Here is a 22,456-nt window from a genome sequence, read left to right on the forward strand (position 1 = left end):
AGGTATGAGTAGAAGCATCATGGGGAGATTGTTGAGGATGTTCAGTTGCTCTGAATCATCAGCTCTTGTGTCAACATGTGAACGCGCAGTGGAGACAGAGTGACACGGAAGATAGGACATTTCTGAATAAATGTATTTTTGTTTTTTTTGTGCAAAAAAAGTATAATTAAAGCTTCATAATATTAGAGTTGGACCACTGATATCACATGAACTGTTTAACCAAAGTCCTTCTAGTGTTGCTTTCCTTTCATCAACTAAAATTATGGCTAAATATCGTCGTCAACTAACCTTTATCATGTAACAAAAACGAAGAGAGACACAACAAAAATGCTGGCCATGTGACGATGACTATAATTAAATGTATAATGCAATATTGTTGACGAATAAAAACAAGACTAAATGTGGTTTACAAAATAAAAACTATGCTAAAATGTCTCTTCATTTTCATTGACTAAAACAATAATATAACAAGATAACCTTGTTTGAAATGGGTTTGGCTAAAATAAAATTTTGGTTTTGTCTATACTTCTAGGTATATACTGACTTAAATAAAATTGCGTTAGAATTGCACACAAAGACTAGACTAAAACTAAAATTAAAACAGCCCGCCAAAAACAACACTAGTTCTTACTGTGTTTCTAGGCCTGGGAACATTTAAGTTGCATAGCTGTCTATGGGATGGTCAGAAAGCTCTCGGATTTGATCAAAAATATCTTAATATCTGTTCTGAAGATGAACAAAGGGCTTACAGGTTTGAAATGACATGAAGGGGGAGTAATTAATGGCAGAATTTTCATTTTAGGATGAACTATACCTTAACGTTTCAAAGTTGATCCATGACTGTCCGAATCAATGGACATATGATTCTGTATTGATAAGCTGATTGTGTTTGTCAGGATGTGGAGCAGGTTTGGGTGCGTGAGACTGATGGGACAGAAGCTCAGGATTCAGTCTGGAGCGTCAGAGATCAGAGATCCAGAGACACACAGGACTCAGAGCTCAGCCTCACTTTACTCTGTTATACTGACGCTCAGGATCATGAATCCACTGATCAAACCTCTGACTGTAACGCTGGAGAACAGCAGATGCTGCAGACGCCGCTGAAGATGTGCTCCGTCAAACTGGTGGACTGCAGGAACCTGATCGAGAGCAGAGGAGAAGAAACCACCGCAGAGAAACAACAACAACACACTGATGAGGAAGAGGAGGAGGAGGAGAATAATGGGGAGGATGATGAAGATTTTTGTTTCTCCTTTTATGACTGTTTGTTGTATCTCTGACACTTGAATGTCAGCAGACTCTCTCCAGGATCAGGTTCATATTGGCTTTTGATCTCTGATGATTTGATCAGGTTTGAGTAAAGATTTTCTGAGATATTTGGGAACACAATGGCAAATGATAGTATTTATTTTTTCCTCTCTTGAGAGCTAGAATGTGTTTTTTAAGAGAGACAAATTAGCTGTGCCTATTTGTAAGGCTGCCCAATTTGATCAAAAAAATTATTTAAATTACTTTTATGATATAATTATAGCTAAACTATAGAATCATGAAGTAAAAATATTCCCTTGTGCATTGTTCAAATTCACTACCCTTACGTTATGTTCGGGATGAAATTTTTTTTTTACATTTTTTTACATAAATCTATTAATCAACTTCAGTCCTGATCAAAACTACCAAATGTTTTTAAATATTCAAGATTTTAACTCTTTAATTGCCAAGTTCATAAATGATGTCACTGATTTGGGGGGAGGGGGGGGGGCACACAAAATGACTTATTTTCAAAATAAAAGTAATTGTGGCTGGATTTTTTTTTTTTTTACTTTTTATAACAGTCTTGGGCATGTCAAAGATTAGTAGCAACATTGGCTTAGATGCATTTGTAGTTTTTGTGCAACATTAGATTTTAATTTTTTCTCCCTAATTTGTTGTTGGTGGCTGTTTTTGCCCCATTGACTTCCATTATAACAACATTTTTTGATTGCACAACCATGACACCATATAATCATGCATTCCGATTGTTTGTGGTTTTCCCTTTTGGGAAGAGGTAAAATTTGTTAATTTTACAGTTGATCACTAGGTGGGACCATTAACCCTTTAGATAGGCCTGTGCAAAAAAAGGCTTAGTTTCTGGCTTGTATATGGTGTTATATGGAGTATAACAGCAAATTATAGTGTGAGTGTGTGTGTGAGATTCTTGATTGTTGGTGGTTTTCCCTGTTGGGAAGAGGTAACATTTGTTATTTTTACAGTTGATCACTAGGTGGGACCATTAACCCTTTAGATAGGCCTGTGCAAAAAAAGCTTAGTTTCTGACTAGTATATGAAGCTATATGGAGTATAACAGCATAGTATATTATGTTGTTAAGTGATGACGTAAGAAGCGCTGTTTCCGGGTCCAGGCCTCAACTCGCTTCACTTGAGAATATGACCTCAGCAGCCGTTTATGAGCACTGTTTATTCATATTAATAATTTAAGCTAAACGCTTTCAAACTTACGGGATACACTACAGTCTCCGTGCTCACAGCGTTCCAAACACAAATAATTTATATATATATTTTTTTTTAATTTATATTTTCATTGTCTGGCTATCTAGGACTTCGGTATGGAGTAAAAGGAGATTATAACTTTTTCGCTAGTATTCTATCACATTGTGAGTTTATATTAGCACCTTTTGTTGTTTTCTCGTGGTAACTGATAGAGCGTTTGGACACGGAAGCGCTGCTACATGAAGTCAGACTTAACAAGCGAATAGACTAAACAAAAGCAAAGTACGTGGATTTAAACACTTGCATGCCATCGTGCTGGTCATTTAATGGTGAGAAGAGCAGTAAGCAACACGAGAAAGTGTACCAAAGACTTGTGCCAAAGTTTTAGAAATGATTATGCAGCTTGACCCCTCCAGCGAGCTGCAGTTTATTTGAAGTTGGTATTGGATTTTGGTTCATAATACATTGTTCATAAATTTGATGCAAAGTAGATTTTTTTACAGGATTTTAAAGTTTTAAACTGGCTTTACCATCAAGAAAAGCTGAGCATTTCACACATAGGCCATCCGTACTTTTCACCATCAGAAGGCAGCAGGTGCATAAACACACTCTTTTTTTTTATTGTTTACTCCCATGTAGTTCTGAGAGCATGAGGTGCATATTTGGATTTTTTCAGATACATCAAGGTAAGTGCACAAAGGTCTCTCCCTATCTCTCTCTCTCTCTCTCTCTCTCTCTCTCTCTCTCACTCACACACACACACACTATAATTTGCTATTATACTCCATATAACACCATATACAAGCCAGAAACTAAGCCTTTTTTTGCACAAGCCTATCTAAAGGGTTAATGTTCCCACCTAGTGATCAACTGTAAAAAATCACAAATGTTACCTCTTCCCAACAGGGAAAACCACCAACAATCAAGAATCACACACAAAAACACTATAATTTGCTGTCATACTCCATATACAAGCCAGAAACTAAGCCTTTTTTTGCTAGGGATGGGACGATACACTTAAACTCACGATACGATGCACCTCGATATGCCAGGGTCACGATACGATACGTCACGATACGATATCAAAACAGAAAGAAAAAGAAGAAAATATTACTGTATAACAACAACTTATTTATTTTTGTTTCAGCTGCACACAGGGAAACACAAGGCCTAACTGGCCAAACACAAACAAGAACACTCCCTTAGTGCTGCTCTAATCCTAGGTTAAGTTATCTCAGGACCGGTTCTTCTTCAAAAAAACTAACATATCAACATGTTCTGGTGTAATCAGTGATCTTTGAGCAGACACAATGTCTCCTGCTGTGGAAAAGACACGCTCACTGGGCACTGACGTAGCAGGAATGCAAAGACTTTGGCCAGGGGGGCAAGTATGGGGTAAGCATATGCATTAACTTTCCACCATTCAAGTGGACTACTGTTGAGTGGGATAGGAATCCCATTTCTGTAGGAGAGTATCTCCATTTCAATCCCTCTGCTGGACTGCACTGTCTCAACAACAGTAGTGTAGGAGCTCCCAAGGAGATCCTCTAACGCTGTCTTTTTTGGTGGGGGAGGCTGTGTCACGTCCTGCATCTGCCTTTCTCCTTCCACTGGCTCTGCTCTGCTCCCTGTGCTGCCTCAACCATGACCCTGGCCTGCTCTGCTGCTGCCCCTGATGTTGAAGCACTGGCCCTAGTGGTTCTTTCATCTATGTCACTGGTCTGAAAAAAAATAAAAACTAGCTCAAACATTTCTGTCTTTCAATCCTTCACTCCCTCCCTCTCTCACAGACACACGCACACAGAGACTCTCTCTCTCTCTCTCTCTCTTTCTCTCTCATCGACTAATAAAAAAACAAAACAAAAATATGAGAAATAAGTTTTCGGGCTCTGGCCTACACATACAGAGTTACACACACGCGCAGGGCACCTCATTTTTCTTTTCAATAAAAGTTAGCCTACCTGGTTGCGCTGCTCATGAAGTGCTGAAGCTTTTTCACATATTCGGGCCTAGACGGACTCGTGTTGTTCATCATTCAGATGGGACAGGCTTCGGAATCGTGGGTCAAGCGCAGTGCACTCCTGCAGCATGTCATTACAGTCCCCAGAGTACCGGTCCGAGATGTCGAGTAGAATGGCGCTTTTCATGTTGGTGATGGTCTGTGTGTCTTTTTCGTCTGGTGACATGCTTTGCTCGATCATGAACTTCAGTGGGATTATCAGTGAAACAGTGGGCTCTTTTTCATCACAGACAACTGTTGTGGCTGTCTTCAGTGGCTTAAGCAGTTTCACTATGTCCTCGACATCTGATATATCACTGTTATCCAGAGTGTCAATTTCTCTCGCATTCCTTCGGATTCCTGGGCAGCTCAGCGCTGCTGAGACAGCTGCTTGTTGCTCCAGGTAGCGCGCCAGCATGTCGTATGTGCTATTCCACCTGGTTTGGACATCGGTGATAAGTTTATGCCGAGGCAGCTCTAACTGGGTTTGCTTGTTGATCAGGACGGCGGTGGCCATGGTGCTCTTGTGAAAGAATGAAGTTATTCTTCGCACACGACCAAGAAGGCGCGCGACACGGGATACAGCCAAGCCTCGCTTACTGGCCAGATTCACAACATTCGCTAAGCACTTGATGTGAGGGTGGAGACCACTCTCTCTCACAGCAATGTCCATGTTGCTCGCGTTGTCTGTGACACAAGCAATGGTTGTTTGTGGCCTCGTTAGCTCCCACTCACTCACACAACACGTGAGCTATGTTAACACCAGTATGACTTTCACTTAGCTCACGAGTTTGCAACACAAAGCTTTTTCTCTCCCATTTCTCGTTGATGACTTCTGCCGTGATGGTTATATAACTCTGTGTTGCACGCGAGGTCCAGCTGTCGGTGGTCAGGGCGACACAGTCAGCATTTTTTAGATACTCTTTCACGCTTTGTTTGGTTTCTTGTAAATTTCCGGGATTACCTTCTCTGAAAAATGTCCTCAACATGGCATCTTAAACTTGGGCTCCAGCACATTGAACATTTGGATGAATTTTCTGTTCTCTACCATGTTAAATGGAGCCATATAGTCCGCTATGAATTCGTCAATGAGCCTGGTTATCTGTTTTGCACGCGGACTTGACGGAGGTAGAGTTGGTGTCAGTGCTTGTTTCATGGTCAGCTGTCCCTTCGGTAGGCTCGTTTTCTCTGGGGCCGTCTTCACATTTTTATGGTGACGTTGAAGGTGGTGGTTCATGTTTGATGTGTTAGATGTGGTGTACGGAATGACAGCATGGCATAGCTTATACACAGTCTTAGTCTTGTCAGTTACTCTATTGCCGTCTTTGTCTTTTTTAATGAGAAAGCCAAAATACTGCCAGACATATGACTTGTATCCAGGCGGAGCATCCTCAATTTCAACTCCATGGTCGGCTGTTTGGGGGCAAGGCAGTTGGTGCTAATGCTAATATTTGTTAGTTGTTGTTGCAACATGCGCTGTCTTGACGTGACGACGTACCGCACCATTCCCCGGATATAATTTTTTTTTTCATTTAGGTTTTTACTCTGCTTGATCAGCAGATAGTGCTGCCAGCCTGCCACCATAGACTGTATGTCTGCCCCATATACATACACACACATATAATACACTAAATTATTTATATACTACGCAAATCATGCAGCAGTGCCATCTATCTTTATTTCGCGATCCATTTTTTTCGACCTCGATGCGTTTCGTCACGTTTTGTATCGAGATATTTTGTCAAACGATATTTCGTCCCATCCCTATTTTTTGCACAGGCCTATCTAAAGGGTTAATGGTCCCACCTAGTGATAAACTGTAATAATAACAAATTTTACCTCTTCCCAAAAGGGAAAACCACAAACAATCAAGAATGCATGATTATATGGTGTCATGGCTTTGCAATCAAATAATGTTGTTATAATGGAAGTCAATGGGGCAAAAACACCAACAGTAAATGAGGGAGAAAAAATTAAAATCTAATGCTGCACAAAAACTTAATAAATGCATCAAAGCCAATCTTGTTACTAATCTTTGACATGCCCAAGACTGTGATAAAAGGTAAAAAAAATATCCAGTCCACAATCCCTTTTTATATTGAAAATATGTAATTTTGTGTGTTTTTGTCCCAAATCAGTGACATAATTTATGAACTTGGTAATTAAAGAGTTAAAATCTTGGATTTTTAAAAAAACATTTGGTAGTTTTGATCAGGACTGAGGTTGATTAATAGATGTATGCAAAAAAAATGTAAAAAAATATTTATCAGATTTTTACAGCAGTTTAATTTAGTGGATGTTTTCATCCACGAACATAACGAAAGGTTAGTGAATTTGCCCACAGTGTACCGTTGAGTTTTTGAAAAATTTCAAAGCATTTTCCCAAAATATGGGTCAAAATAAGATTTGCCACCAAAATCATTCCATTAGCTCAAACACACAGAAAGTTGTGGCCAAAATAAGACTCAACTTTACCCCCTAGACAACAACGCATAAGGGTTAAATTGTAAAATATGATGAATTGGGTGACGAATGTTGCATTTCCAAACTACTTTTTTCAATATGTCTGTGCATGGGTTTATTTAATTAATAAACTTGCGCAGAGTTTCACACAAACTCTTTTCAAATATATTTTAAAAAACAGAATTTATGATAATTTTGTTCATTTCAGATGATAAAGTCTGTACATCTTCTGATGGAGTAACAGACGTTACATTAAAAGAGCAGCTGACGGTCAAGAGTTTCTCCTGCAGCACCTGTGGAAAAACACTGAGTTCAGAGGATCATTTAAAGAGACACGAGAGAAAACACACAGAACAGAAAGACTTCAGCTGTAGGAGATGCAACATCAGCTTTCCTACCGCAGAAGAGAGGAGACTTCATTCAAAAGAGCACAGCGGGAAGAAGGAGTTTCACTGTGAACATTGCGGGGAGATTTTTTCATTCATTCTAGACTAAAAGTTCACTTGAAGACTCACGGTGAAAAGTCTTTCCACTGCAGTGAATGTGACAAGTATTTCAGCGCCAAAGGAAATCTTGATGCTCATAAGCGAATCCACACGGGAGAAAGACCATACAAGTGTCCTCACTGCGAGAGAAGATTCAATTACGCATCTCATCTGAAGAAACATATACATTTGCACACTAATGAGAGACCGTATCAGTGCAGTGAATGTGGGAAAGCCTTTACAAACTCCAAAAGATACACACTGGTGAGAAACCGTTTCAGTGCAAACACTGCGACAAACGTTTCCGTCAAAGATCTGCTCTGAACAGTCACGAGAGGACACACACCGGAGAGAAACCATATCTGTGCTTCCACTGCGGGAAGAGCTTTTCAAATTCAACTGATTGTGTATTTCATCAGAGAATCCACACCGGAGAAAAACCATATCAATGCACCGTTTGTGGGAAGAGTTTCATTAAACATGGTACTTTAAAAAACCACATGAGGATTCATACTGGAGAAAGACCGTTCAAATGCTCACAGTGTGAAAAGACGTTTGCTCGATCAGACGTCCTTAAGGTCCATCAGCGAGTTCATACAGGAGAGAAACCTTACTCCTGCTCCATCTGCAGCGAGAGATTCGCTTATTTAGGTAGTTTTCAGACCCACCAGAACAAACACTGTAAAGAACAAACTGCTCCAGAATCATCAGAGTGACTTTCATCAGTCAATCTGAGGAAAAACCTGTTCGGCCTGTCCTGAAAGTGTTCATTGAGTTCTTACTGCCAGTAGGTGGCAGTGAACTTTTTTAATGCTGCGGATTGATCCAAGTTCTGTATATAATGTCATGTTTGACAGAGTAAAGCAATGATTTTATGTTAAACCAGACAGAACTGTAAAACCATCCAAATAAAATACTACAATAATATGATCTCCTAGGTTTCATAAGGCATGTTTTATGTGTTGAAATGCATGAAGGAGAGTCTGGCAAATACACTCTGCTTTTTCATTGCTGGACCGGTTTCTTTTAATCAAGAAAGAGCCATGGTTTAACTATCAATTTCATCACTGTTCTTCAAGAACATTTATGCTGCTGTGTAAGGTAAGAGATTTACTTGGTAGAAACGAATCCTCTGGGAGGAAAAGTTTGTTTGTGCAAGGACTGGAGATTATCACTTCTCGAACTGTAGGAGGCGCTGTGACCATCTTAGTCCAGTAAATCCACCGGTAAAACCACTGAAGAAGAAAAGACGGTTGGAGGTTTACAGACTCGGTACGTGTTTTAACTCTTTATGTTTTGTTACCTTTAGCACGCTAATGAGCTTGAATGAAGCGTTTGTTATCCAGATCTGGTTTAAATTAAGCCATAGGTTTTACTAAAGTAACCATAGTTTAACTTGGGTATTTGTAATAAAACCACATTAGGCAAAACATAAACTTACCATTGTTTCACTTTACTGTAATTACAGAAAATTTTATGGTAAATCTGTGCTTAGCCTAAAATAAAAGTGTCAAGCATATAACCATATAACATTTGTAGTATGCTGGAAGTGTTTGAAGGATGCCTAAAATAGATTAAATCTCAGTCATATACAAGTTATAGCATTAAGTTTAATATATACAGCTTAATTGAAGTGATAGATTTTAGATATTCCTATGAAGAATATATTCCTATTCAACAATGAACCTAAACAGGTGAGTCTCATCAAATACTTTTTATATCTGACATGTTTCTGAATATTAAGAAGTTTTATTTATTCAGTTCTGTGTAGTTATGCTCTTATTTTTTGTTTGATCAGTTCATCATAAATCATATATTTATAATTAATATATAAATATGTAAAAATCCAGATGTGTTTGTGTTCAGATGTCGAGCATGAAAGCGCAGGTGGATGTGGTCTGCTGTAAATCAGTAGGAACTGATCTGTCCATGCTGGATATTGAGGATTTCATCACAGAAATCTGTCAGCTGAAGAAAGAGGTGGCTTCACTGGAGGCAAAGCTGAGAGAAAGAGGAGACAAACTGAACAGAGAGGTTTGAACAGATCTTCAATTTATTCTTCAGCTCAGTCACTGTCAGTTTGTCCAGTACAAATGTTATAGCTTCTATTAAAGGGATAGTTCACGTAGAACTGAAAGTTATTTCATGAATCACTCGCCTTTGTGTAATTCCAAACCTGTAAGACCTTTGTTCATCTGTGGAACACAAATGAAAATATTGTTGATGAAAGCCGAGAGCTTTCTGACCCTCCATAGACAGCAAAGCATTTGAAATGTTCCTAGGTTTAGAATTATTGCAAGAACATTGTTAAAACAGTCCATGTACCATCAGTGGTTTAACTGTAAACTTATGAAGCTACGTGAACACTATTTGTGCACAAAGAAAACAAAAAGAAGGCAGCAGCTATTTGCACTGTGTAAATAGTTAAAGGTTATATTTAAGCCACTGTCACACTAGAATTTTCGTTCCACTCACTTCCATTCATAGGCATGTGAATGCTTTAGACCGTAAACACAAGCCCATTATTTAGCATTTTGCTGCGTAGCAAAGTTCAAGTTTGGTGAACCTGCAAATTCGTATCATGTGTTACTGTGTGTCCAACAACAGATCGATACGTCACAGCATGACCTTATAGCTGAATTAAATCAACATTAATTTAAAACTGAGCCCTTCAAACTGGTGTTTTTCCCTCAGCATTTAGATAGGCTTGTATAACCCCACATCTTGAGAAACCCACTCTTAACCCATCTCTTTTAGAGAACTACAGACCAGTTTCCCTTCTTCCTTCCATGGCAAAAACACTTTAACGAGTTGTGTTCCACCAAGTGTCTTCCTTTTTCACACAGAACAACCTCCTTGACAGCAACCAATCTGGGTTCAGAAGTTGACATTCAACTGAGGCTCTCAGTTGTTGAATCCAAATCTTCAATACTTATCCTGCTGGATCTGTCCACTGCTTTTGACACTGTTAACCACCAGATCCTCCTGTCAACCCTACTGGCAAAGTAGGAACTACACTTCAGTGGTTTGAGTCTTATCTCTCAGATAGTTTCTTCAAGATTTCTCTGAGAGGTGAAGTGTCCAATCACAACATCTAACTACTGGGGTGCCTCAGGGCTCTGTTCTTGGACCACTTCTCTTCTCTGTCTACATGGCATCACTAGGTTCTGTCATTCAGATACATGGCTTTTCATATCACTGCTATGCTAATGACTGACAATAATAATGGTCTGACAATAGCTGCTTGTATCTAAGCTTGTCTAACAGACATTTCATGCTGGATGTAGGACCATCACCACTTGAAAATCATTGCCCTTTTGGTTAGTTTTGATTCCTTTCATTGTCCTCATTTGTAAGTTACTTTGTATAAAAGCATCAGCTATATGTCTAAAATCACAATGGAAATGTTAATTTCCTTAATTTCTATTGAAAACAAATGCTTTTCCAATGTGATATGAGATCTAAAAAAGGAGGGACAAAACATTTTGCAAAAGGTGAATTCAAACTTGTCGATTGCATCAAAAATGACCACTGCACGCACTTTACCTTCGACATCACTGGAGTTATTGTGTTTTCAGTCGGGCTCCAAAATATATCACCGCCCTGCCCAACGGGCTATCATGATGTAAAATTCCCAACTTGATTCGCGTTGTTCACATGCTTGAAGGGGTGAAACGGATCGTAGTTGATCATTTGCACTTGTTTCTAAATCTTGGCGATTTAAGAGTTTTAAACCATTCGCACGCATTCGGAGCTTGTGCTCACTCGTTCAAAGCACGTGCTGAGAACAGCATTTCAGACAATGCGCGTACACAGAAATTAATTCATCTTTCGTGTATCGTAACTTCTGAATGAACACATAACACACAAAATTATCTCAAAATAATTGTCTTTGCAAGTATTCTAGTAAACACAGTCGGTTATGTTTTAAGTGAAGGTTTTTACATTGTAACATGTGCATTGATTGTGCTTTACATCTTGTTGTAGTCAAGTTAAGTCACCTTTATTTATATAACGCTTTAAAATACATTGCGTCAAAGCAACTGAACAACATTCATTAGGAAAACAGTGTGTCAATAATGCAGAATGATAGTTAAAGGCAGTTCATCATTGAATTCAGTGATGTCATCTCTGTTCAGTTAAATAGTGTCTGTGCATTTATTTGCAATCAAGTCAACGATATCGCGATGGATGAAGTGTCCCCAACTAAGCAAGCCAGAGGCGACATCGGCAAGGAAGCGAAACTCCATCGGTGACAGAATGGAGAAAAAAACCTTGGGAGAAACCAAATGGTAGCCTTTCAAATGGTGCTAAAGCATGCATTTCCTGGATACCTGATTTGTGAGAAACCAGTGAGAGTTTGTAAAAGTACTTCACTAATGCTGACGGCTAAAAGGCTTACCTTTCAGACTTCGTATATACACGATTTAGAGCAAGTAAATGATTCAGAGCGACTGAAGCTATGGCTGTTGAGCGGGATGTTGATTTACTGCTTCGAAACAGTAGAAACAAAGTATTATCATAGCTTCATAACATTGTAATTGGACCACTGATATCACATGAACTGTTTAACCAAAGTTCTTACTGTGTTTTTGGGCCTGGAAACATTTAAGTTGCATAGCTGTCTATGGGATGGTCAGAAAGCTCTCGGATTTTTTCAAAAATATCTTAATATCTGTTCTGAAGATGAACAAAGAGCTTACAGGTTTGAAATGACATGAAGGGGGAGTAATTAATGGCAGAATTTTCATTTTAGGATGAACTATACCTTAACGTTTCAAAGTTGATCCATGACTGTCCGAATCAATGGACATATGATTCTGTATTGATAAGCTGATTGTGTTTGTCAGGATGTGGAGCAGGTTTGGGTGCGTGAGACTGATGGGACAGAAGCTCAGGATTCAGTCTGGAGCGTCAGAGATCAGAGATCCAGAGACACACAGGACTCAGAGCTCAGCCTCACTTTACTCTGTTATACTGACGCTCAGGATCATGAATCCACTGATCAAACCTCTGACTGTAACGCTGGAGAACAGCAGATGCTGCAGACGCCGCTGAAGATGTGCTCCGTCAAACTGGTGGACTGCAGGAACCTGATCGAGAGCAGAGGAGAAGAAACCACCGCAGAGAAACAACAACAACACACTGATGAGGAAGAGGAGGAGGAGGAGAATAATGGGGAGGATGATGATCAGAGTGATGATGATGAAGATTTCATCCCTCCAGGTTTGTTTCTCCTTTTATGACTGTTTGATGTTTCTCTAACACTTGAATGTCAGCAGACTCTCTCCAGGATCAGGTTCATATTGGCTGATGGTCTCTGATGATCTGATCAGGTTTGAGTAAAGATTTTCTGAGGTATTTGGGATTATATTTTTCCTCTCTTGAGAGCTAGAATGTGTTTTGTAAGAGACAGATTTGCTGTGCCTGTTTGTAAGGCAGCCTAATTTGACCAAAAATCTAATTTAATTTACTTTTTTTATGATATATATATACTAATAAAAGAAAAACATTGTGATAGCAGTTAGGGCTGTGACGGTGGCTGATTTTTACCACCGCGGTAATCATGGACCAACAACCGCCGGTGGCGCGGTGTTTGAAAAAAAAAAAAATTATATATATTAGTGTCAAAATTTGCTCGTTAACCAAGGCGATAATCTTTTTCCAGTTTAACTTATTCAAATTATTTTACGTAGGGGCGGGGATGGCCACCCACTCACAACTGCTGCTTCTGTCACTTTTTCTCATGACAAGAAGTGAATTTATTCAGTCGCAGACTCGCAGAATGACTGAACAGGAAACGTTTCAGACACGCGCTCCACTTCACTTTATTATCAGGTGTAAGTTAAGCGAGCGCGGACGGTCCTGTGCTCAAAGGCGGTGCGCGCTTCCTTTGTGCGTATCCTTTCATATCAAACTGTGAAATAAACTATATGCAAGCAGTGTCGTGGTCAGTTAATTCATGGAATTACCAAAAAAGGTGATTAAAGCTGACTTAAACTGTGCATGCATGTAATATATTTTATATATATTATATACAGGATATATTTATATGCACGTCTAGAAATCAGCCCAGCACTGTCTCACTCATCTAACACATCCTATTTAACTCGTCAGTTAGTGTTTATTTGAGCACTTCTGTCAGTGAATGCCACCTGCAAAACACTAAAATAAATATCAAATAAATAATGCTTATTTAGGCTACAAGAAAGTAGCCTAAATAAGAAAGTTAAATTCACCCTAACGGACGCGAGCGACGCAACACGAGAAAATACTCATTATAATCAGTGATGCTACACTGGATGCAGCACAACACGACATGATAAATCCTCGTCCGGTCTGTGATGTAGGCTACTGACACGGAGTTCATATGTCCTGTATAGACACTAGACAGACTAAACCTGTCGCAACGCGGTTGTTGCGTCTGGTTTACTTTTCCGCCACCAAGCAAGCTCAGTAACTCCTCATCTGCACCTCTTTGAAATAGGAATCGTTGCCATATTTCTTGTTACCATCTTTTATTTATCGCTGTCTCGTTTGTATTTAGCCAGTTTATAGAAAGCCTCACCAAACCTGACCAGCCAGCGTTTGCGATCACGAGAACTTGTGTAAACGCTGATGGGTGACATGAATGCAGATGACTCCAGATCGGTGATGTGGTATTTGCTTTCCCAACAAGATCCATCGCCCAACACTAAATTAATTTGTTGAATGTATAAACTGTATTTTCCCGCGCTCAAATCTGCCAATCTAAAGGAAACGCTGTGTTTGAGGTAATTTGTTAATTACCATAGACTTAGAATTTGCAACTATTACAGTTATTACACTTATATACAAAACTTTGTATTATGTTTGTGACGCCACGTGCACTACCGCCGGTGGCAGTAGACAACCGCGGTAGCAACCGACCACCGCAGTGACGCGGTTGTCACGGCAACCGTCACAGCCCTAATAGCAGTATTATACTGTAAAATGACATTGTAAAATATGATGAAATGGGAGGCGGATGTTGCATTTCCAAATTCATTTTTCAATATGTCTGTGCATGGGTTTATTTAATTAACCCGCAGATTTTCACACAAATACTTCATATGTTTTAAAACCCAGAATTTATTATAATTTTGTTCATTTCAGATGATAAAGGCTGTTCATCTTCTGATGGAGAGACAGACTTAACATCAAAAGAGCAGCTGACGGTCAAGAGTTTCTCCTGCAGCACCTGTGGAAAAACACTGAGTTCAGAGGGTCATTTAAAGAGACACGAGAGAAAACACACAGAACAGAAAAGCTTTAGCTGTAGGAGATGCAAAATCAGCTTTCCTACCGCAGAAGAGAGGAGACTTCATTGGAAAGAGCACAGCGGGAAGGAGTATCACTGTGAACAGTGCGGGGAGGTTTTTTTCATTCGTTCTAGTTTAAAAGTTCACTTAAAGACTCACGGTGAAAAGTCTTTCCACTGCAGTGAATGTGACAAGTATTTCAGCACCAAAGGAAATCTTGATGCTCATAAGCGAATCCACACAGGAGAAAGACCATACAAGTGTCCTCACTGCGAGAAGAGCTTCAATCATGGATCTCATCTGAAGAAACATATACGTTTGCACACTAATGAGAGACCGTATCAGTGCAGTGAATGTGGGAAAGCCTTCACAGACTTAGGCTCTCTAAAGTCACACCAAAAGATACACACTGGTGAGAAACCGTTTCAGTGCAAACACTGCGACAAACGATTCCGTCAAAGATCTAATCTGAACAATCACGAGAGGATTCACACTGGAGAGAAACCATATCTGTGCTCCCACTGTGGGAAGAGTTTTTCCAATCCATCTCATTTTGTATTTCATAAGCGAGTCCACACCGGAGAAAAACCATATCACTGCAGCGTCTGTGGAAAGAGTTTCAGTAAGGTTGATACTTTACAAAAGCACAAGAGGACTCATACTGGAGAAAGACCGTTCAAATGCTCACAGTGTGAAAAGACGTTTGCTCGATCAGACGTCCTTAAGGTCCATCAGCGAGTTCATACAGGAGAGAAACCTTACTCCTGCTCCATCTGCAGCGAGAGATTCGCTTATTTAGGTAGTTTCCAGACCCACCAGAACAAACACGCTAAAGAACAAACTGCTCCAGAATCATCAGAGTGACTTTCATCAGTCAATATGGGAAAGAAAAAAACATGTCAGCTTGTCCTGAAAGTGTTCATTGAGTTCTTACTGCCAGTAGGTGGCAGTGAAATTTTTAATGCTGTGGATTGATCCAAGTTCTGTATATAATGTCATTTTTGACAGAGTAGAGCAATAATTTTAAACCAGACCGAACTATTAAAAATCATCCAAATAAAATACTACAATAATATGATTGCCTAGGTTTCATAAGGCATGTTTTATGTGGTGAAATGCATGATGGAAAGTCATTGGCCTAGTGAATAGAGAATTGGACTCCTAATCCTAAGGTTGTGGGTTCGATTCTTGGGCCGGCAATACCACATCTGAGGTGCTCCTGAGCAAGGCACCGAACCCCAAACTGCTGCCCGGGCACCGCACCATAAATGATGCCCTTGTGTGTGCGTGCGCGCCAAGCGTGCCGCACAAGCCCTGAAAAGTGAAGCCAAAACGTCTCGATCGCCCCCTGGTGAGTGGTCCTAGTATAAACCCCGCCTCCCCATGTTATTCAATGGGACGCGAGACCAACTAAACAATTAAATTACCCTTCAAATATCTTTTTTCCGAAGCTGTTTTTTGTCATTTACTGTAGTTTGTATTACGCTAATGTAAATTCAAGTGTTCGTTTTTAAAATAAGTTGTTTTTTAGATAGTTATTTAATGCTCTAAAAACGGTGGTGTGACGTCGTGATTGACAGCTCTCTGAGCCGAGGAGGCACTGAAGCGTCAACAGGCTTTTTTCATGATCTTCGGAGGACTGAGGAGATTGTATTTGCCTTATTTTAATGAGATTGGAGTGGAACGGAGCAGACAGAGTTCACAGGAGCAGGACTCCACTTCCAAAACAGTGCAGCCCAGCTAGCAAAAAGTCGTCTATTAGACGTTGAATAGACGTAAACCTTCAACGTCTAATTACGGTCCACTGAAGGTTGAAAATGAAAATTGAAAAGACGTCAAATTTGTCCAACTTTTCAACGTTGAAAACAGGTCGATCTTCAACGTCTAATTGCGGTCCACTGAAGGTTGAAAAGACGTGAATTTGTCCTACTTTTCAACGTTGAAAACAGGTCGATCTTTAACATTTACTAAATGCCTATTGTCAATTCTCAAGTCCACATTAACATGCCAAATAACATTTTATATTAACATATGAAAGAAATAAAGCTTTAAATGGTTAGCTTTTAATAACTTTATTAAAACAAGACATTTTAAATGGTGCAAACAGTCAGTAACCAACACAGATTTCACATTAGAGTAGTGCAATAAACACAGGTCGGTCCAGTAACCAACACAGTTCACTTTCCAAGAGTCAACAAACCACAACTCTAAGAAAGAAAATGTACACTAAATGTTCACACTTTGCGACCTCCACCTCCAGCTCTCCCTGGAGCATGTTTAAGTGTCTCAGCCATGGCAGCCCTGATTTCCACTTCTGTGGCTGTTTTACTCCACTTCATTACTGCGGCTGCAAAAGAAAATATATTAGATGGTGCATGAATAAACCACGTCTTACATCATCTTACATACTACACATTGTATTTACATTATCAATTGCATGGATTTGCATACCTTGCCAAAAGAAATACAATTGGTAAGCTAAAGTAGATATATACACAGGTGCTCCTCAAATTAGAATGTCATGAAAAAGTTAATTTCAGGAATTCAACTTAACAGATGAAACTAATATATTATATAGACTCATTACATGCAAAGTGAGATATTTCAAGCCTTAAATTTGTTGTAATTTTGATGATTATTGGCTTACAGCTTATGAAACCCCCAATTTCAAAATCTCAGAAAATTAAAATATTACATAAAAAAGATTGTAAATACACAAATGTTGGCCCTCTGAAAAGTATAATCATGCATATGTATTCAGCAGGGGTGATTCCAGGATTTAAAAAATGGGGGGACCAAGAGAACTAGTGAGGGGGGCCCATGGGAAATCAGAAAATTAAACTGGAAACAAATAATTTATTTAGAAAAGAAGCAAAGATTTTTTTGAAATGCCCAGTGCCTTAATATAGACACCACACAGTTTTGTTCTAATACATAAAAATAAAATAAATTCCATTTAAAAAACCAAGTACTGAGTACATATGCATGATTATACTTTTCAGAGAGCCAACATTACTGGATTTAAAATCCCCTTTTTTTTATCAATTTTGATGTAATATTCAAATTTTCTGAAATTTAGAATTTGTAGGTTTCATAAGCCATAATCAAAATTATAACAAATAAAGGCTTGAAATCTCTTTGCATGTAATCACTTTGCATGTAATGAGTCTATATAATAAATTTGTTTCACCTGTTAAAGGTCCAATATGTAGGAATTTTGTAATAAAATATTCCCAAATCACTTGAACAGTGTTATATTTCCTGCAGTTGTGTACTTAAAATATCCCAAAAGTCCCCAAAGATTTTTAATTTCAGAGAAATTTTAAATTAAATAATTATCCGCCCCAGAAATTTTTTTCACTTGTCGCCTGTCACTGACGTAATATCCGCGTTCTCCCTGGTTTCCGCTGTATTCGCTTGTTAAGTCTGACGTAACGTAGCAGCGCTTCCGTGTCCAAACGCTCCATCAGTTACCACGAGAAAATAACAAAAGGTGCTAATATAAACTCACAATATGACAGAATACTAGCGAAAAAGTTATAATCTTAACCTTTAACTCCATACCGAAGTCCCAGATAGCCAGACAATGAAAATATATATATAAAAAAATATACTGTATATAAAAATTATTTGTGTTTGGGACGCTGTGAGTACGGAGACTGTGGTGTATACCGTAAGATTGAAAGCGTTTAGCTTAAATTATCAATATGAATAAACAGTGCTCATAAACGGCTGCTGAGGTTGTATTCTCAAGTGAAGCGAGTTGAGGCCTGGACCCGGAAACAGCGCTTCTTACGTCATCACTTAACAACAGGATAGTAACCAGAGCCCTCTGATTGTAACCAAGGCGACAGACATGGACAACTGTGTAGTTCGAAATGTCTACCTGCACGCTTGTTGTTTCGTTCAAACATTATGGACCATGGCAAGCAGACTTTAGATGAAAAAAAAAACTAAAACGTGGATCAACATCAGCGCGGTGTTTTCAAGATGTTGAGAGCTCTATGTCCGAGACTAACTTCCACTTGACACTGCTCTTACATGTAATTTATTAGACAGGTAAGAAAATGTATGTAAAACTAATCAATGTTATATAGTTTACTTGATGAAATGTTATTATAAGATCTGTATGTTATTCTAATGTTGAAATTACTGCTAGTCTCATACAGACAAACTAACACATAGAATAACATTATAACTTACAAAACACTAGTTTAGTTTGATCGTGTAACAGTTTGACCAAGTGAAACAGCGCTGCAAGTTTCATTCGTCTAATAAACTGACCTGTGAGTAGTAATTCAACACTTCCATGTATTTCGGTAGAATTGTCAATATTGCTTTATATTCCAGGACTCGTGTCGCGTGTGTCTTGTAAGAGGTTAGCAACCCCCAGCGGCGAAGAAATTTACATATTGGACCTTTTAAGTTGAATTCCTAAAATGAATAGACTTTTCCACTATTCTAATTTGAGAAGCACCTGTATAAACATGAAAAATGCAGTTACCTTTTACCACAGAGTAATGAACGGTATCACTGCGACCCCGCCTCTTCATGTTGAAAGCAGCCATTAGGCTGTTGGTGAAAAGCTTGAGAAAACATGCAGAAAATCATAGTGAGGTCAACGCCTAAATTCTACAAATATTCCTTTATGCTTGCGTTATTCCTAATGAATCATCTCTTTCTGCATTTATGCTTTTATATGTGCTAAGAGGAGGGCAAACAGAGCAGAAAATGAGTAAAAATTTAACTGCATAATTACATTCTATATTCTGAGCATGTGACAGTTGTTTAATACCTGTCCATAACTTTATGGACGCAGTCTTTGTTATTCCTCCCTCCCACCTTTGAGAGCTGGGACACCTGTACATGACACATGATTGAGCTTAAAGTTGCCAGATTGAGCTTAAATGGGAACTAGTCATGTTGATTCATCCATACAATAACACATCCTATAAAGCTGTGTGCATGTTAACAGATGCTGCAAAAAGCATATTTTTTGCACAATATAGATAATTTCGACTTTTTGGAGACTTGGAGGTCTAGTCTTATTGACACGGTTTAGTCCAATTTCTGTGGAAATCATACCTTTTGTTCCCAGAGGTTGCGTTCCTTGAGACGTGCCTCTTCTTCAGCAAAATCTTCAAAGTTTTCTAGCCTAGCAACGTGGACAGCAGAATTCAGTGGCTCATAGTGCCTTCCGACTCTTTTTATCTCATCAAGAATTTCTACTAGCTTTCCAAGCACTGACTTCTGGTATTCTGTGGAAGAAAATACATTAATTTATTTATTTTTATTACTTTATGATTATTAAAGAATCATACAATAATAAATATTGAACATGGACGTACTAGCTTGAGACATGGGGAATAAGCCTCTCTCGGACTGTGATGGCATTTGAACTCCACGCTGAGGTGTGCGAGAACGCCTAGATCCTGAAAAAACAAACAAAAAAAGTTGAAGCTCATTAAAATTTAAAGACAGCTGCTCCTGCAATAATGTCAATAAGTGAGGTAGGAGAATTGACAACTATGAAGAATGCAACTGATCATGGACTCACTGGATGAGGACGCCCGACCTTTTCTGCTCCCGGACTGTGATTGCTTTCGAACTCCACGCTGAGGTGTGCGAGAACGCATAGACCCTTAACAAAAAAAAAAAACAAAAAAAAAAAACCTTCGTTGAAGCTCAATGAAATCGTTTTTTATTCCTGCAATAATGTCAATGAGTGAGGTAGGATAAATTACAACTATGAAGAATGCAATTGATCATGGACATGAAAAAGAAAATTGTACTAGCCAATTAAAAAATTTTTTTACTGACTTACTGGCTGACTCTGGACTAAATGCTTCTAATGATTCAGACCTTGTGGGTGAACGGTGATGCGTTGAAAAAGAACATCCAGAAACTGAAAAAGGAACAGGAATGGTTGAAATACTTTGTTTTGAACCCAGACTTAAAAATACTTTATATTGCATTTGCATTGTGAACAAGTAGAATAAATAAAAACATGAAATTACTGTCTGAAGATGCAGGACTCTCTGGTTGTCTAATGGTAGTGTTAGCCAGTTCAATGGGGTTTTGTGCTTGTTAGCTTGAAGAAAAAACACATATTTTTTTATGAAAAAACATAAGAAAAAACACATATCTACCTCGATATAAAATTACTACGTTACAAAATAATCACAAACAGTTAAACCTTAATGGCTTATTAATATCCGCATTTGGGTAATTTATTAGCTAACTTTCCATCCGTGGTGTGGCTGTGGACACTCATGGTAGCCGAATGTCTAGCTAGCTACTGCTACAGTACTTACGTTTACAATAAAAAAAGTCAGGTTTGGTTGAAATAAGGTAAACGTTTATAACGTTACACTTATTTTGCTATCATATCTAATTATTTTGTCATAGCTACTTACTTTACACAGCTGCTTTCTGAGTCGTGAAGAGCTTTCTGGAATCTGGCGGTTGGCTGCCTGGGCTTTTTTCGCGCCACATTCACGCGCCTCTGCGTCAGTTTAATGGCGGTTGGCAATTATCTTTAATGGTGCATTACCGCCACCTGGTGGGGTGGGGTAATTATTGCAATGTATGAATCCTCACCTCAATCGCAGTTGTGTCTAACTTTGACGGAATATGTAAAACTCTTTACATTTATTTAAGATAATAATGAACATGGTTTGGTAATTTGTTTTCTCCGTTGTTTTAGCATGTATAACAGATTATCTAGCTGTCTTTAGATTATCAGAAAACATGATCAGTTGAAAACACGTAGTCAAACAGTCCAGCCTAAACTACTTAGTTGAAATCACGTCGTAAACCAGTCCCAGGCAGACCGACTTATTTTCAACCATATTTCAACGTTGAAAGACGGTAATTGTTTACTGGGAGATTACGGTATGTGCATTCTGCGAGGGAGAGTGAGGGCGGGGCACAGGGGCGGGGCCGTTGATTTCGCGGCTTTAAGGCTTTACTTCCTGCTTGCTACTGCGCATAGCTACTGCGCAGAACTGGTCCCTAGATCGCTATCTGCGCAGGCGCAAGTCCAAGATGTCAGCGCCATGTCGGAACACTGGCGGCTTCAGTTTTGACCAATGGAAGAGAGCGAAGGCGAGTCGTCCATCTTTTTTTACAGTCTATGGTGCGCGCACACTTTGGATGGGTTAAATGTAGAGCACAAATTCTGAGGGTCACCATACTTGGCTGTATGTCACTTCATTTCACTAGCAAATCACTCTGCTTTTTCATTATTGGTCTGGTTTCTTTTAATCAAGAACGTGCCATGGTTTATAAACTATCCATTTCATCACTGTACTTCAAGAGCTTTTATGTGTCAGTGTGATGTTGGTAGAAACAAATCCCCTGAAAGGAAAAGTTTGTTGGTTTTGTGGCAGCTACTTGAACTTCACTGTAATGTCAAATAGAATTAAAGATCAGATAGAATTAAAGTGTATGTTTATATAATATTTGGAATTATGACCACACAAAAGTGTCACAGCTTCTTTTGGCCACATCATGGCTATAAATGACAGTTTTTTTACTTTAATTTGCAGTAGAAATTCAAAGAAATACAAAAAAAACAGTATATTCAATAATAATAAGAATGAAGATAGTATGAATTAAATTAGCACTATTTCTCCCATGGTGTTACGGTCACATAACCTACCAGAGTTGGTAAAGTTGTGTTACTTAAAAGCCATTTATAAATCTGCTCCGTGTTCTGACGGAACACCATTCCCGTAAGA

At 38.9% G+C, this 22,456-nt stretch overlaps 1 pseudogene; it reads left to right on the forward strand.

Moving 5' to 3' along the window:
* Positions 1-15,789, forward strand: part of LOC132144311 (zinc finger protein 658-like) — a 34,624-nt pseudogene extending 18,835 nt beyond the window's left edge.
* The last annotated feature ends 6,667 nt before the right edge of the window (positions 15,790-22,456 follow it).

The sequence above is a fragment of the Carassius carassius genome, chromosome 7 (genome assembly GCF_963082965.1).
Source record: "Carassius carassius chromosome 7, fCarCar2.1, whole genome shotgun sequence".
Lineage (NCBI taxonomy): Eukaryota > Metazoa > Chordata > Actinopteri > Cypriniformes > Cyprinidae > Carassius > Carassius carassius.